The sequence below is a fragment of the Corvus kubaryi genome, unplaced genomic scaffold (genome assembly GCF_017639235.1).
Source record: "Corvus kubaryi isolate FWS band 111438036 unplaced genomic scaffold, C.kubaryi_AGA036_p1.0 37353, whole genome shotgun sequence".
Lineage (NCBI taxonomy): Eukaryota > Metazoa > Chordata > Aves > Passeriformes > Corvidae > Corvus > Corvus kubaryi.
Genome location: NW_024581115.1, coordinates 5,822,150 through 5,839,555, shown reverse-complemented (window position 1 = coordinate 5,839,555; position 17,406 = coordinate 5,822,150). Strand labels below are relative to the sequence as shown.

Sequence of the window (17,406 nt, the reverse complement as noted above, 5' to 3'; positions counted from 1 at the left end):
GGTAGTTTCCTGGGGATTTCTGCATTGTGGTTGGATTCTCTGGTGCACGATAAAGGATGTGCTGTGATTGAAACTCCTTCTGTGGTTGGAGCATTTATAGCATCCCCCTATGTGGATTCTCTGCAGTCTACTAAGGGTTGAGCTTAGATGTCAATCTTCTCACTGTGGTTGTTAATAGAAGTGCTTTTTATCTTTTGAACTGCGTATTTCACACAACTTTAGAGATCTATAGACTCCAAGAACACTATCAAACTGTCACTTTTTTGCTGAAATTTGTCCAGGGGCTCAAAAAGCAGCACGTAGGAGTGAATGTGGATGGATAAACAAACACATGCAAACACACACACACACAGCCCCACATGAGCACACCAGCCTTTCCTCCTCGGGGAACTAGGATTAAAATAAAATTCAAATACTGTTTAGAACTTGAAAATCTGCCATGAGAGTCTACATCATTTCCCATTTTTAGTTGACTTTCGTAAAGAAACAAGTCTTTTGTGATCACACCCTGCAAGCCTCTCTGCAGCCCCAGAAAGGTTTGTATTCAGCTGGCTGGGATCAGCAAGACATAGGTGCAAGTGCTCCAGGCAGAGTCACTGCATGGTTTTGGAAAATCAGCACCTGGCTGAAGGGAAGAATCCTGACAATGCAGGAAAGGCAGACAAAGCTTCTCTCCTTGCCCAGCCAGAACACAGATACGGGCTGACACACAGCTCCACACCCACCTCTACAAAGATTTTTCAAATGGCAAACCTCACAGCTGGAATTTCTGAGTGTAGGACCCACAAGAGGGACAGATTTCTAAAGGACAGAGCACCCCATACTTATGTTTGGGTCTATTCCTGATCATTATGGAAGCATTGAGACACAGATTTCTGCATGCACCTCTCTAGAGGTGGTAGATGCACAACTCTGAATCCTGGCCTGTTCTCTCTACAGCAAAAGCAGTTTGTCATCTTGTTTTCCTCACCAAAATGCATTTTGGCAGCCCTTGGGTATCTTTTTCACATTTGTAAAGCAGCCCAGTTTGTTTCATAGGTTTGATAATGCATCCGCTTCCCTTGCCTTGTTTGTGTGACGGTGTGCAGAGAAACAGAGTGTTCTCAAAAAATAGAAACTACCTCTGTAAATCCCTCATCATGTCATTGTCATCAGCCATTTTCCAGAGGCATCATCACATCAAACTCCACGTCCACTTCAGGCTTTGAGTGATAACACAGTCCCTTTTAGCTGACTGAGAAGGACGTAGGGCACAGCACACAAAAATTAGAGTGTCTTTCCAACACGTTTGGGTCAGGCACAGTTTTCGGGAGATATTCCTGCTGTCAGCTTCTGGAGCAACATAAGAAAGTGAAGCTTTGAGCAACCACCATCTCTTCCTATTGACCCACAGCCCTTCTGAGCCAGGACAGCAGTGCAGAGACCCTCAACGACATCACACAGAAATGAATCAGCAGCCAAACCACAGGCACAGACCAGGGCTCTTCCCATAACCACACTCAGCTCTCAAAAGGTGTCTCTGTTACTGTTAAAGCAGTGGAAGGCCTCCACAGGACCAATGGCCAGCACAAACAGTGCCTGCCAGGTGACCTCCCAGCTGGTCCTTCCGCAGGTATGGAGTTCAGCAACGAGTGTCCAGATCTTCCTTGTTTGACTGGCACTGGAGGCTGAAGGCAAAACCCCCTTGCCCTTCACCATCAAGGCCTGGCATCCCACACACATGAAAATGTAATTTCAAGAGCCTTCTTTGAGGCCTCAGGACAGTGTGGAAGTGGCAGGTGCTGAGCTGTTTGCCTTCGCTGGCTCTAGAGTGCCCACTGTTTGCATGTTCACAGCAAGCAGGAGAGAGACACATGAATCACTGTGCCTGAAAGAAGCTGACACTTAGGAGGGCCATAGCAAAAACAATTACAATTTCTCCCTTTCTGAGCTGAGCAGATGTTTAAAACTATGTCAGCGACCTCCAAACCATAAACATTTCTCAGGAACATGTAGATGTGGTTTGCAAAAACAGAGAAGTGTCCGATGTAAAGCAGAGGTCCTTGCTAAGGACCAGCCCCCTTCCAGCAGTGGGAATGTCAAACATGCTTGACCTCCAAATCAGCAAATAAGCACATTATAAACAATGTTATTAATGGTTGTGCTTTCACTACAATGAGGAGTCTCCCTGTTTGTTTAACGTGCAGCAAACTGGTTAGAGTGTACATAGTTTCAAGGCCAAGCCACATTAAAGCAGGATGGGGAATTTGCTCCCATTGTTTCTAGCCCCGCTGCTGCAAGGAGTGGTAGGTGGCAGGAGGGGAGAGACACGGCTTATCCCAGCAGCGTCAGGATCCCTGACACCATTTCATGTTTAGATACTGAGCCTGTGCCTTGGATCACCAAGGAATCACCACCCAGCAGTTGGGATAGATGTGAGAGGTCATCATTTCTTTACGAAAACAGTCTCTAACTGCAGCAAAAGCAGATGTCCCCATCCACATGCAAAGTCCACTGAGGACTTAGCCAGCCCAGAAAAAGGTGCTTTTGCCTTGAGAGGAGGACAAGAAACAAGTGAGGTGCTCTACCAGGACCTGGCTCTCTTCCCCATGTATTCCCTCACACATGATGTATGTTACAGACAGTGCAACTGTACTACATTTCCAATAAAAACATCCCTGTGATCCTATAACCTTCCTGCAAACAAAGCTGGGCCTAGGCTGCCAGTCTACATCCTAACTACATCCCACAGAACTCTGGGGCTTGTCCACCACAAAAATTAATGTGTAAAAAATTCCCTTTTCACACAGCTCTAACCCAACTGCCAGGCACAGGGACAGCTGGAGGGCACAGCAGCAAATGAGATGGCAAATTTCAGCTCAGGGTGTCGAGGCAGAAGTGTGCAGGGTGGCACAGGTGAATATCACATAGACCACTGGTTTCCAAGATCCTCCTTTGCATCAGCCAACATCAGCTGCAGGGAGGCCAATGGACACATCTCCTGAGGAGTGGCTGTGATAACAGCAGCATGGTTACAGGTCTGCCAAGGCCAGCAAGGAAATTCCTAAGAAAAATCCCACTGGATTTGCTCATACCTGACCCAGCCCAGGTGCTGTGTCCCTGTAACCGAGTGGAGCTGGCTCTGATGTAAAACAGGGAAGAGCTGAGCCACTTCCACTGTCGTTCATGAGTCTGAATACTTCAAACCTGATCCTCAGACTGCTAAACCTTCCCAAGTGGCCTCACTGCTGCAGCCAAAGATCTTGCTGTAAGGAGCTCAGGCTCACACTGAAAATGTACCAGATCAAGGGTTAACACAAACCCTGAGAGAAAATACAGAATGAAAAGAAACAGAATTGTCCAACAGCCTTCCTACCTGTGCAAATCAGTAACGATGTCCCAATCACAAAGAAAAAGAGTAGGAACCCAACCAAGGAGCAAGGCAACAGCAACAGCAGTAAAGGGCAGGAAACAGAAGGAATTTAGTATTCCTGCACTGAAAGTCTGCACTTTGAGATGGACTTTCCTGCATGACCTTGGGCAGCTCACAGAGGCCAAGCCAAAACTGTTGGATCAGGGTGGCCTTGGGAGCCTGATGTGTCCCACAGGGCAGACAGAGAGCAATCCCTCCCTGCTCAGCTCCATCCCATGACAAGGATAAGACATTCCTTTCCTGTTTCACTGGCACACTGAGAAGATGCACAGCAGCATCAACGAGGCTCTCGGGGACTGTGGTGAGGAGACCACACCGATTGCTCTGACAGCATCGCCCAAGGCCACGAGCATTTTCTTTTAGGCAGCTGACTAATTATTTTTACCACTTAAGGACTCATCCACATCTAATGAGATACCTCCAGGTCAGTCCGATTTTCTCCACTGATAAATCCCTTCCCTCCACCCCCAAGACATCAGTTACTGTCTCCCTTATTTGATGAGCACAGAAAAAACCCACAGCAGACTAAACACCTCCCTTGTCTTGAAAGACTTTGTGGAGCAGCAGCTTGCCATGAAGGACAAAACAAGCTGACAGCCCAGCAGCATCCAAATAAATGAAAAGCAGATGAAGACACAGTTCCTATAAGCTCCAAAAAGATCCTGAGAGGCACAGGAGAGGTGGCAGGGCATTTGCACAGTGACAGGACAGGACTCAGGGATGCCCAGAGGTGAAGCCCACAACTGTGATTTATACTGAATGAGTGCTGGGATAAAACTCAGTGTACCCATCCCTTCCCATTGGAATGGTATTTGCTCACAGAAAGTTCCTCTGCCTCCAGCTTTGACCACATTATGGAGGAAGTCACAGGGACTGAGGAATGTGCACCAGGGAAAGCAAATAAACAGAGGTGCGCAAATCTGCTAAAAATAACCCAGGAATTGTGGCTCTTGGAGGGGAACACAGGCACTCAGTTGTTCACCACCATCTACCACAATCGAGGCCTTGTCTGAACAGGTGGGTGGCTTTCTGGGCAAATCCTATCTTAAGGAAAAACACCACACAGAAAAATCCCTCCTCAATCACTCCTGCAGCCCCTCTGTTTCCATCTAGATTCTTGCCAGAGGTTGTCAAAACAAGAAAGAAAAATAAAGCTCCAACATGTTCTTTGCTGTTTTCCCACTGCTTTCCAGGGCATTGATGTGCTGTTCCAGGCAGCCCAAAACTGATGCCAGCATGCTGGTGACAAGGGGCAGGGCTGGCAGGGGACACGGCAGCCAGCAGTGCCACAAACAGGCAGCAATCTGTCTGAGACTCCCATGCAAGGAGCCCTGGAAGGAAAAGGTCCTGAAGAACCCAGGAAGAACTGGAAATGGGATTGAATTATAGATGCCTGTGTTCTTGAGGTCTCAAAATTGAGTAACACAAGCATCAGGCACAGCAGGAGGAGGGGGGCATGTGATGGAAAGCTCAGCAGAGGCACTGGAGAGACTGGGTTGTGTAAGATCGGGAGCTGCAAACCAATCCCGCTGGTAAGAAACCTAATCACCCCGATGTTTGTTTCCAATTCCAGCCTCTAAGCTCAGTGTGGGTAAATCTCCCAATGTCAGGAGTGATCTGTGTGTGTTAAGAAATCGCCTTGCATCAAAATGTCCTGGTGATGTCTTTTATTTCTTTGACTCCTCCCTTAATTTAAATGTTGCAAACCCAGATAACCCCAAGTCTCTCAAAGCAGAACCTCAAAGCAAATATTTCTTTTTTGGCTTTTTTTTTTTTTTCCCCTCCCCTTTTTGGCCAGGCTTCTCAGAAGTCTCCTTTCATCTCACCCAAGTCTGAAATTTGCTGAAAGGCTCCTTACAGGGTACTGAGCACATTTCCCAACACCAGAGAGCACACGCAGCAACAGAACAATCTTTTCCATCTTTCACTCTCCACAGTGTAAAACCCAAGCTTAGACGTGGATTAGCTGATCTCCACTGGGTGCAGAGGGTGGGCACGATGACCACGGACATTGTCTTTGCTCTAGCCCTTCACTGGGGGTGAGGCAGGCCCAGCTCCTGCACTTTTACACCCTTATTTCTGGAGCAGACACGATGGGTGGCAGGAGCCCAGCTCCAACAAGAGTGGTGAAACTCCTCAAAAGGGACGTGGGGAACAGCACAGACCATGGCACCAGAGCTGTTAACCACCATAAAAACACAGCACTGGTGCTTTCCCCACCCTTCGTGGGTGTCAAACCCCATTCTGGGCTGCATTTAAGGTGATTTCATCCCTGGTGCACCGGAGTGGTCACTACAGCCTGTGTTGGCAGCAGAGACCAGGTAACTGGCCTCAGCTCACCCACAGCTGGCCTCCCACCAACACTGGGGGCCACACAGCAAGGGTTGGGGTCAACAGGCACAAGGCAACCGGCACAACAAGGTTTGGGGTCTCAGGGCTCTGTGCTGTGCCACAGACTGGTGTTGGTTTTAAAGAAGTTGGGTGCCACTGCTCTCTGTGGTCTGGGACTGGGCCGTCCCCTGCTCCAGCTCACACCACAGCAACCCCTGGAGCTCCTCAGCTCCCTGTGCTGGGGCACCGTGGGGGCTCCAGACACCCAAGAGCCAGGCCAGTGGAGCTGAGCAGGCTGGACAAGCATCAAGGTGTTCTTCCACTTGGTCCTGAAGACAAAAAACTGCACCTTAGGACACCAATAGAAAGAGCAGACTGTGCATTCGTGGTGTGATACCCAGGGAGGCTGCACCAAGCTGGGGATACCCCACCCAGCACAAGGCAAACTGGGGATTCCCTTCCCTGGTAACCTCAGCACAGCTCCCCAAATCTTCCCATTCTTGGCCACTGATAGAGTCAAACACAGCAGGAGCAGCCCAGCTGCTTTCTGAGTGACTTCATGTGACCTCAGTTCAAGTGCCTGATAAGGATAATCTGCACTCGTGGCTTCCTCTGGGTCACTGGGGATCCTACAGACCCTGATCAAAGGATCCCCGAGCTGGGCTGCAGATCTGGCTGCTCCTCTGCTGCTTTAGCAGTACCAACAGCAACCAAGTCTGGCCTGGGCCAGGCTGGTATTAACAGTAAAAATAATTTTCAGACTGCGTAGACATAGGAAAGTCTTTGAAGGGAATAAATAACTAACCTCACTTGCAGAGGCACATATTTGACCATATTACCTCATCTCAGCTGCGAACTGTCCAGCTCACAGCTGGTCCTCCTGATTTCTTCCCCTTCCAAAACTGCATCCAGCTCCCCTCAAAGCTGATTTAACAGCCTGTTTAACTGGTGATATCCTTGGCCATTTGCTCCCTATTTTGGATGAAGAAAGCAAGCTTGAAATTTTTTATGTACCACTTCAACCACTTTTTCCTTGCTCAAGACACCTGGTTATAGCATTGCCATTTCATAGCTGCTATAGAATAAAGCCTCTTTATAGCAGTCAGGACAGGATTTTTCTGCTTACTTAGTCTAGTTTTCAGTCTGGTTAAGCTCCAATGACTACAGGAATTACTTTTATTTCCAACGCTGCCTGCAAGTCAGCTTAGAAGCTGGCCTGATACAGTTTCCAGGCACTTGGCCCCCATGTTTCACAAAGTTATGGGTAGGAATGGTATTCCAAGAGACCTTCTGAAGGAAAAAAACAAGGCAGCAAAGAGAGGGAATGGAATAACATATCTTTCAGTTCAGCAGTTAATGTCTAGTCTGGGCTTTTAAGTTTTCCACCAGCTCAGGAAATAACTTTGGGAAGGTTCAAGGTAACGAGGATACAAGAGCCAGTCTTCCCCATCCTTAGCCATGAAGAGGTACAAAATTTGCTGCTCTTATACACCCCGAAGAGTGCTCCGGGAGAAAACCCCTGTCCTGCCCCATGCCCTGCAAGGTGCCACAGGAATCAGCCTCCTGAGGCATCATGAGCACTGGTGGGACATGGTCCCTTGGATGAGCATGGATTGCTGGAACACAACAGCGCCCATCAAGAATGGCAAACCTCTACAACCCTTGGCTTTGAGGAGTTTTGCACATGTATGGCTCCATTAACCCTGTGGATGAGGGCTGCCTGTGAAAACCCCTGAAATCCTTGGCTGTTGGCAGAGGAAAACAGAGGTTGGGTTGCTCTTTGTTAGCTGCACCACAGAAAATAGAGACAGCACTAATGTAGGGTTCAAAACTACCGTCGGGTATGTAATTAGCACTCTCAGGACTTCTTGAATCCTCCAATAAATCCATTTATGGCCTCAAGAATGCATGTGTCAAACCAGACAGTCTCCTGCAAAGACGTAATTCAGAATGTGCGTTGGGTAGGTCAGCCCTGTGGTCTCAAACAAGACATTTACACAAACCCCAATCTATCTTAGCTTAAAAATGAAGGGTCTTTCATCTCTAGGAACAGAACATAAATTCTATTTGTTTGCCTGCTGGTACTGAGTCTATAGAGTGAAAAAGATCCACGTTTTCCAGGTTTTCTCTATGACTCCAACAGGTAAAGCAGTTTTCTCACTCAGATTCCCCCTGAATCAGAAGGAGGAAGAAGGGCTGTTATGGAAACATTGAAGTTGCCAGGATTTTGCTAAGGACATGGAAGCAGACACAGCCACCCTGGCATCACGGATGACGGAGGCAAAGCAGACTAGTGACTGATACCACATCCAGCAAACACAATCCGAAGTAATTCAGGTCAAAAGTGCTGTGTTTTCCTCTTTCGTTTAAAAAGCAAGACAGGAAATGTATAAAAGCTGACAGGATCATTAGGGATTTTATAAATGCTGCTTCCTGTGGTACAGAAAAAGGAAAGGAGAGAGGCACGGGGCCAAATTATGTGCTGGAGCAGACGCATGCGGCTGATGCAAAGCAATGCTCTGCAAACTGGTGGACCTGCACCCGGAAGAATAAGGTGATCCAGGATCTGGTCTGCTGTGAAAATCAAGGCAAAAGCTTAAAGAAAAGCCTAAAAACTGTCCCAGAGGGCAGGTGGTGAGGTGGTGCTCCCCATGGGAAGGCTCCAGCACCTGCACATTCAATGAGTCAGCAGCCTTGGCCCCGACCTGAAACCCGGGACAGGAGGCCCCGGGATGGGAGGGTGAGTTGGGTTTGTTTTATTTTCTTCAAGGCTTTCTCTATGAAAACATAACCTTCTACCAACATCAGACTGTTTTACCGAGCTGACAAAGTCAAATAATGAATTTGGCACTTTTCTTTGGTATCTGCTACCCCTGCTCTAGTCATGCTCTGGGAGTCTGGAGGGAGAAGGGCTAGCAGGGAAGCAGGCTCGTGTTTGTCTTGGAAAGCTGCACACAAACGCAACTTGAAGCATCACTCAACACACTCCACTCCTCGTTTTGCTTTCATCCCTGGCCGCAGGCAGGGAGCCCAGTGTGCTGATGGCTGCTCCCAAAGCCTCGTGCCTTTGGTACCCATATTCCAGAACGCTCAGAGAAGCAAAGTGGAAAGGAAGTGGTAGCACATGGATTTGTTTAAGAGCAAAGAAACAAGCAAAGAAACAACACTCTCCACAGGACTATGCTTATAGCTTTACTAGCATGCCATGGGTTGGAGGTGTCCCCAATGGGCACAGGAGGGGACCACTGGCCAGCCCCAGCCTCCCATTCAGGGCAGGATGGGAGCTCCTTATTTACCAAGCAGCTGCTTCCCAACCCAGCTCAACACTGTCCAGGGCAGGAGCTGCCAAACCTCAGCTTCAGAGGAGCTCCAGAGCTGGCTATCAAGTACCAGCACAGCAGCAGTGTCTCCAGGGGCTTTAGGAGTTTCAGACCAGAGCATCCCAGTCCTACCTCGATCCCTCTGTAGGTGTATCCAAGAGCAATTACAGCAGGGAGGGTGGGTGAGGTGTGTGTAAGTCAGGCTGGATCATGGCTGTTGAGCTGCAGGGATGTGCAGCATCGTTGGGCCCTCTGCACCCAGGTGGATTTGCCTGCCTGTTCCAGCAGATGAGGATGAGATTATGCTGGAGGAGCCACTGGCTGCGACTCTGACACAGCTCTGACACAAATGCAGATGAACCCACTGTGCACAGCGCAGCCAAAGCTCTCCAAGTGTTTAGGTTGTTCAGGAGCCAAAGCAAATACATTTGCTCTGCAGGTTATAGAAGGCTGTTAAACCAGCCGTGCAACCAACTCCTCCAAGCCAAAAAATTATCACCTTCCTCTGCACTGGAGCCTAATACCTACAGTGACCTTGTTCAGCTCCAATTCTCCTGCTGCTCAAACAATGCACATTATAAATAAAATGTGTCAAGAATATATGTCAAATTTCAGATTCAGCCCAAAATTGTCTTTCTTTTTTAATGGGCTTTTTTCTACTCGCAATTGAGTTCAGTCTTGGCCAAAACAGGGGAGAACAGCAAGGATTCTCCCTTAAATATTTGACTCTGAAAAGACAGCTGATAAATCCCTACAGCAGAAGACAAGGGCAGAATTCATGTCTGGGTTTTATGTTATGGGTGCTGTCAAGCAAACACCTCCTGCTCAGCACTGCACTTGTTCCTGCAAGGAGCTCCTTTGTGACCACGTTCCCTGAAGGCTGGTGAGACAGGGCTGGCAGCAGCTCACTTGGAAGGTGGTGGCAGAAAGGCGTGTTGGGCTCGTTTCAGTACAAAGGGAGGAGTCCGTGGCTGTCCCTTGCTCCTCTCTTTGCACAAACAGCAGGTCAGCTGCAGATGCCAGGCACCAAGGGCCCAAAGCTGCCCGTGAATCAGATGCCAGGGATGATCATCAGAGGTGGCACATGGCAGAGCACCTGCCTGAGGTGGCAGTCTGGTAAAGGCACTTCCAAGGCACCATCAGGCTCGAAAACAGGAGAGACTTGGAGGAATATTAATTACAGAGCACCTATCTTGTGAGGTTTTTCTGATCTCCAGTGTACTTTGTGCCTGATGAATCATGCTTACCTTGCAGCATCAACCTCTGCCCCAACTCTGTCAGGACTAAATTCCTGCTTTTTTTGCCCTGAGCCCCAGCCCAGCCTGCCCTGGCCTGGATATTCTGCAAACACATTCAGCTCCCAGGAGGAAAAAGACCCTGCTTCTCTAAAGCCATTTTCAGAAAATACTTGTAGCAGCTCTAAAAATCCCCACATCTCTCCAAAACACCCATTGTAGGAGTGTTGTTTGTGTGGACCAGCAGCTCTTATGCCACACGCTGTTGCAATACCCGCCTATCTCATCAGATCTTCCCTTCTGTCAGCAAACAAGTCCTGAGCACCACTCAGCATCACACAGTCCTGCTTGCTGCCACAGCATCTTCTTGCACAGCCCTTGCACAACAACCAGACAGTCTGGATTACTCACTGGCGCACGGCTTGCTCAAGTTCCTTTGCTTATCAGAAATCAAAGATGGATTTTCTTAATTGTCAAGACAACAGCACCTAATGTTACACCAGGCAGGCTTACGACTGTCAGGGTTACAAAGCCTGCAGCCTTCAAGCCATAAACCATCCTTTTAGGGATTAAGGAAGAACTTTCCCCTGAGTATAGGTTACTCCTCACTTGCTGACAAGAGATTTCTTTCCTCTTCCTCACCAATGCCCAGCCAGTCGATGTAGGAGCAGGATGGCTGTGGGACTGTGCACTGCCTTCCTCAGAGGCTTGGGGGAGCCAATCATTTAAACAAGAACAAAACAGAAAGCAAAAAACAACAACAACAAAAAAAAACCACTTTCATTTATTTTCGCCTTCACTGACAGCATAAACACACTGCAACTGCTCTGCAACAGCACAGTACACCCAAATTATTCCTGTGGTTGTTTATTTACTGAGATTACAGTCATGCCTCAAGGCCTCATCTTTGATGTCTGAAACTTTGTGGGCAAAATTTTCTGGAGGAAAAAAATGACTTCCAGTATTCCCCATCCAGCCCTGGGCCTGGCCCAAGGTCACACAGCTGGGCAGTGGCAGAGCAGGGACAGCACACCTCTGCAAGGGCAGTCCTGGGATGACCTGCCAGCACCCACTTTCTGATTCCAGTAGCAGAGGCATGAATGACCATGTCATCAGGGTGAAATCAGTGAAATTAGGCAGCTCAACCATGCATGGGATCTTGGCTCACATCCATTAAAAAAAAATAGAAAACAAAGTCAGTTTCACTGTGAGTAAATCCTTTGCTCTACAGGTCTAGCAAAGAGTGTAAATAGGAAATCAAAAAAATCCCAAAAAGAATCTCTATGATCAGCAAGAGAAAAGAGTTCAAGAACATCTGCACAGCAAAGGACAGAACTACCTTCAGTAACTGAACTTAGCTGCACTCAGGAGGGATGGGATAGATTAACAGATAGAGCAGACTTCATTTCTTCAGCAGGTACCCGAACCAAGAAGTAGCAACAGACACAAAAACCACGGACTGCAGGCTAATGAACCCTCAGCTGAACAAGGCAGCAAGTGAGGAGAACACTCACGCGAGCCCCTACAGGAAGGGCAGATGCTGAAACAGGAGATGCTTTGCAAGCCCAAGGGAGCTCCCAAGGGCTGAGCACAGCCCAGCCTTTGTGGCCTAACAAGGTCCAGGGACACGCACAGCAATTTATAGAAAAGCAACTTTGACACAGGCTGCAGGGCAAGGAGGGAGATTTCACACCTATTAGGAAACACTGTAAAGAGGAGCCTAGGCAGAGGGAGTAGAGTTTCCAAAAGGCATGCTTTGCCAAGGCACTGATGTTATATAATTGGAATATTTCAGACAAATGAAAGCAGGAAGGCCAGCAGGAATTTCTCATGTGTAATGAGTGGGGAGAATATCATCTGTTCCATCTGAAGGGGTAGCAAAGGAAGGATAGCCAAGAGCATTCTTCCAATGCAGAGCCTGATAAAATAATGTATTAGACTCGCTTTTTGGCAGGAGGAGCCAGACTTTAAGGGTCTCAATACAGGTACAGAGAATCTTTCACCTTTCCAAAGCCCCCAGTCCAATCTCCACTTAATGCCACCTAAAATTTGGTGATCCAGCCGAATCCCCAGTTACAACATGAAGACACCACACGATTTACCATGGAGGGGTGCCAGCATTGTTGTCAGAAGACATAAGCAAGGAAGACACAGGCTGTGCTCAGGTTTAGGCTCACAGTTTCACATTGACATTCTCTCAGTTTCTGCTTGTTTGGGTGAGATCAAAAACCAGAAAAGTTTGGTCAACAGCTTACAGTTGTGCCTGGTTTCTACTTAAAACCAAACGGCCTGCACCAAACTACTTCCAGATTTGCTCTGAGGACTTGCAGCCTTTGAGGCATCAGCCAGGGAATCTGAAGGAAATTCAAACTTGAACCCAAGTATGGCAATGGCATCGTGGCTCACAGCTTTCAGCAAAGCCTTCTTCAGCCTCTCTCCATCCCCATCCCTGTGCCTTTGCTGCCAGGAAGCACTGCACAAATGCTACCACAGACCCACATAAATGTGGGGTTCTTTCTGCTGACTTCAGAGAATCATGAAATGGTTTGGGTGGGAAGGGACCTTAAACCTGTTCCACCCCCTGCCATGGACAGGGACACCTTCCACTAGCCCAGATTGCTCCCAGCCCCATCCAACCTGGCCTTGGACACTGCCAGGGACGGGGAAGCCACAGCTGCCTGTACCAGGGCATCACCACCCCCCCCACGGAAGGATTTCTTCCTAACACCTAAGCTAAATCTCTCCTCAATTAAAACCGTTTCCCCTTTGTCCTTTCACTATCTGTCCATGTAGTAAGTCTCTCTCCCCCTTTTCATAAGCTTCCCTTAAGCACTGAGGGGATTTCTCCTTGGAATGCCCTACATGAGAACGAGTGGGGAAGCAACTCAAGAACAAGGATGACAGCAGAGACCACCTCTATCCCAGCAACTGCTGCACTGGCTGCTGGACCCTCACAAGGCAAATAAATACCCAGGGACATCAGCTCTGCAAACATGCTGTGTTCACAAGACAAAGGATTCAGATGAAGCAAAGAATCTGGAAACAATGAGTGAGCATTTTTCTGAAACATCTTGGTGATGCAGAGAGTGGGATTTAACAGCGTGTTACACTACTCAGAAGCTCTGCGAGTTTCTCCAAGGGCTGCCCTAGATTCAGCCCAGTTTTATGATATATTGCTTTATAGGACTCACAACTGCCTTCCCAAAATAAGACCCTCGAACTCTCTGAAGATACACCAGCACCGTGACTATTCTAAGATCAAGAGCAAGTTATTAATACATAGCAGAAGCGTGTGAATTGAAGGGGCAGGATGAGCTGCTCGCAAATAAACAAAACTATAATGTTCTATTTTGAGGCACAAGTGTGAGCGGATTGAAGTGCTGGAGGGGCCCTGTCAGAGCTTTGGACACAGCCCAGTTCAATGCCAGAAGTCAGAGCAAACACCACTAATAGTTCATATGTGGGGCACAGAGATTGAAAGTTTGGTCTAAAATCCCCAGGACAATGTCCCCATTTCCCCTACAGGAATTCAGAGAACTACAGAGTGAGCTGCTGTGATTCCCTCCTCACTCCATTGGCACAGGGTTTGGATTTTGGTGAAAGTGCCTTGAAGTGGCACTGAAGCAAACTTTAACTTTGGGAGCAAAGAAAATCACTGGAATTCGTTTCTCACAGAATTTGTCCCAGTAGGTTAAAGTTTTCTCAGTATTTGCCTGCCCAGTAGCTGAAATTATGATTCTTTTCTCTTGTGCAAAGTCATGAGACAAAGGGTAACAGACAGCAGGCTGCACTCTGAGCAAGAAAACACATTAGATACCTGCCCAAACATGAGGCTTAGATAGACATTTTGTGCATCTCTCATCAGATTTGTTCAACCCTTGTACAACTAAAGAGTCCTGAGACTTTATTCTTTTTTAAGAAAACACTGGGGTTCGTGTAAAATGGGTGGTTCCTGGAGATATTCCCTTTGGGTTGTTAAGTTCGTTGTGGGTCTTGAGACCCCATAAAGGGAGAGCAGACTCCCTTCTGCCAGAAAGTTAATAACCAGCACAGAAAGCAGAGCTGCTGCTGACAGACATTGTTTCCATAACCTAGAGACGGAGAGGGCAGAGGGGACAGGGGAGATCAATAGGCCTGGAGTGTGTGTGGAAGCCAGCGTGTCTCTGATCAGGTTTCCTCCAGGGACTGGATCTCCATTTTTTTAACGTAACAGAAAAAATATCTTCCAGCCCTAAAGAGTGAGTTTGGATATAGATCTTCAGCCATAACAGAAAAAAAAAAAACAAAAAAAGAGAAAAGCATCTTTTTCTGCCATTTACAGTGGTGTGAAACCAAGAGATTGGTTTACAGTGCTGTGGCTGGAAGCACAGATTATCTTATCATTTTACATGTTTTCATCCAGATTAATGAAGCTTTCATGCTCAGGGCATTTTGGTCAACACTTAACAGTAACATCCCATGTTTAAGTGTTTGTAAAAGCATCTGTAAAATGATGAGTAGGGTTGTTATTTCTACAGCCAAGATTACAAAGAAAATGAGTCATATGCAGCAGCACTGCCTGTTTCTTTGTCCCTTCCTCTCATTACTCCTGCCCCGGAACTCTGTAACCTCATGGCACATTTCAGTCCTGTTTCACAAAGGAATAGGCATCAGGAGGATATTCAGACTCCACCAGCTCTGTATTTTCCAGACCCCCCAAAGAGCATCTAAGTCTCCTCAACCCTCCTCAGACCTCAGAGAGCTGCACTGCTCCAGCTCTGAACTGAACACATTTCCATACCTACATCTGGGTACCAGAGAAAACCTAGAAACCATCAGATCTGCTTTCTGCCGTGGTTTGTCCGAGGTCTTCTCCTGCCTCTGAAGCAGACGCACAGAGATGCAAGAACACCCTACCACATGCTTTTTTGGTGGAGCATCTTCAACTAGTTCATAGAAACACAGGTTGGAAAAGACCCTTAAGGCCATCAAATCCAACCTTAAATTGAACATAATGAGACTTGCTTCTTCCATGAAGTTGTATGACAAGAACAGCCCAGCCATTCCCAGGTGGAAGACGAGCTCTCAACTCATGAGGAACCACATCCAGGGCTGGAAAAAGCCCTTGTCACAAGCGTGCATGAAGTTACACCAAAACACCCCTACAGCAGCCCCTGCTTACCACTTTCACCCTCTCCCCAAAGTTTTTAAAACTCCTGCTTGTGTCTTTTCCTCAGTTTTACCATGAACTTTAGGCTCCACATCCTTTGCACACCAGCGAGCACCGCCTGCTGCACGGGGAGCTGCGTGCTCAGCCGCCACTGCTAGACAGAAAGTGGGTGTCAGGTTCTGTGCTCTGCAAAGGGCTCTTCCTCCCCAGCAAAATAGTGTCATTCATGCAAGGCTCAAACGCTGGACATACACATGCCAGCCCCTCAGACCTGACATTTAACATCCCGAAGCCATTTATCACTCAGCACCCTTATCCTGGTTGAAAATCCCCGAGTCACAAGGCAAACAACATTTTTCTGTGCTTTTGTATGTTTCTGCCTGCCTTTCTCCTTCTGTCTATTCAGCTGCTTCAATGAGCTCCCCCTGCGATCCCAATCTCGGCCGTTCTCCTCAGTGCCACCATTGTGTACCCACAATACCTTTGGGGCTGCCCCATCCAAGCATGTCCATGCTCGTTTCCCCATCAATTCCTCCCCAGTTTAGCAGTGCCGTCTGATTCACAGCTTTTTTATGTTCCTTGATAGCAGAGACCCCAGCGAGCTGCTCTGGCTGCCTTAGCATTTTAAACAGCTTTACCCTGAACTGGTCAGCCGAAAAGCACTTATTTCTACAGAAAAGGAGATGACATCAGCTGATGTGGGATAACCATGACAACCTCCCCAGACCAGCAGGGCCACATGCTATTTGAATAAGAAAGTTTAACTCTCAACAACTTCCTAGGCAGGAGCTCCAGTTTTAATTGGCAGAGTGAGCACATGTCACTTTTGCACACTCATGTGCTTCCCCCCAGCATTTCCATGAACTGAAGACTCCTGAGATGTGGAGCAGATAATGGTAAAAGGAAATCCTTCCAAAGTGCCATTTTGCATTCCTACCTGCCACAGAGCTGATGTGCAGATAAAGAGGATATTAGCCTCAAAACCTTTCTTCAGTTTGTTTTCTAGCAGACTTGCACCAGCATCAAACAATTGACTATTCTTCCTAAGAAATGCACTTTGGGATTTGACACATGGCAGGACTTCTGGAGTCAGGCTGCTCATCTTTACTCATCTGCTAGGAAAGCAGAAGAAGGTATTTCAAAGCTTGGGTTTGGATCCAAAGCAAAAACAAATCCATCTTCTAAACTGCATCTTCCTTCTGAAAGGGGTCCATACCTGGTTGGTGTTTCTTGCTCAGGTGGGGTGGAATCACTTTTAAATGGGCTGATGTGCAGAATCTAGAGGCAATGTGCTGGATCCAGAGAGGTTAACTCTCCTCTACTGCAGTTTTGAAGCATAGTTGCATTCTGGAAAGCCCCACGTTCACTTTCTACACCATTTCTTTCCAGCATATAAACTCTTTGTCAAAATAAATAAGTGTAGAAGGATAAGCCTTCTGGATGCAGAATCTCTTACTCCCCACTTCTTCATAATGGTGTATTTATAAAACACATGTGTCCCATTTTGGGGCAATTTAAATTTTGCCTAGTATATAAATGCTTCATTAAAACAGCTGCTCACAATCTGTCAGTGTAAATATTTTCCACCACTTTCTGATCATCCTGAAAGGAGGCCAAGGCCAGAGCCATGGATCCAAACAGCCCTGCATGTCAGAGGTGTTCACTATTTACTTTCACATACATATTTCAGGGCTTGAGCCTGCCAGCCATGGCTCCCTTCCAGGCTCTGGGAACAGCTAGATTGCACCACTTGGGTCCTCCCTGATGGAGAAACCTCCAAGAGATGAGGGCAAAGGGAATCCAGGTGTGTTTGCAGGAGGCCTCTAGAACATCTCTGTGCAGCAGGACTTCACTGGATACAGCTAATCAGACATTTCAGCTCAGCATTGACACATCCACTGCCAAAAAGGAGCAGTCCCTGCATCACCACATGCCCGTGCCCATCCATCCCTGCTCCAG

The 17,406-nt window shown here is 47.6% G+C and overlaps 1 long non-coding RNA gene across 10 annotated transcripts in view; it reads right to left on the bottom strand.

Annotated features, from left to right (window-relative positions):
- Positions 1 to 17,406, bottom strand: part of LOC121666768 — a 62,366-nt gene that overhangs the window by 33,576 nt on the left and 11,384 nt on the right. The window contains exon 1 of one of the 10 annotated variants that reach the window (XR_006016783.1): positions 9,196 to 9,417. The exons of 8 other annotated variants lie outside the window; for them this stretch is intronic. This is a non-coding gene — a long non-coding RNA (uncharacterized LOC121666768). Of the gene's footprint in view, positions 1 to 9,195; positions 9,418 to 17,406 lie in introns of those variants that run through there. One more of the 10 variants, XR_006016785.1, reaches the window with a different exon arrangement.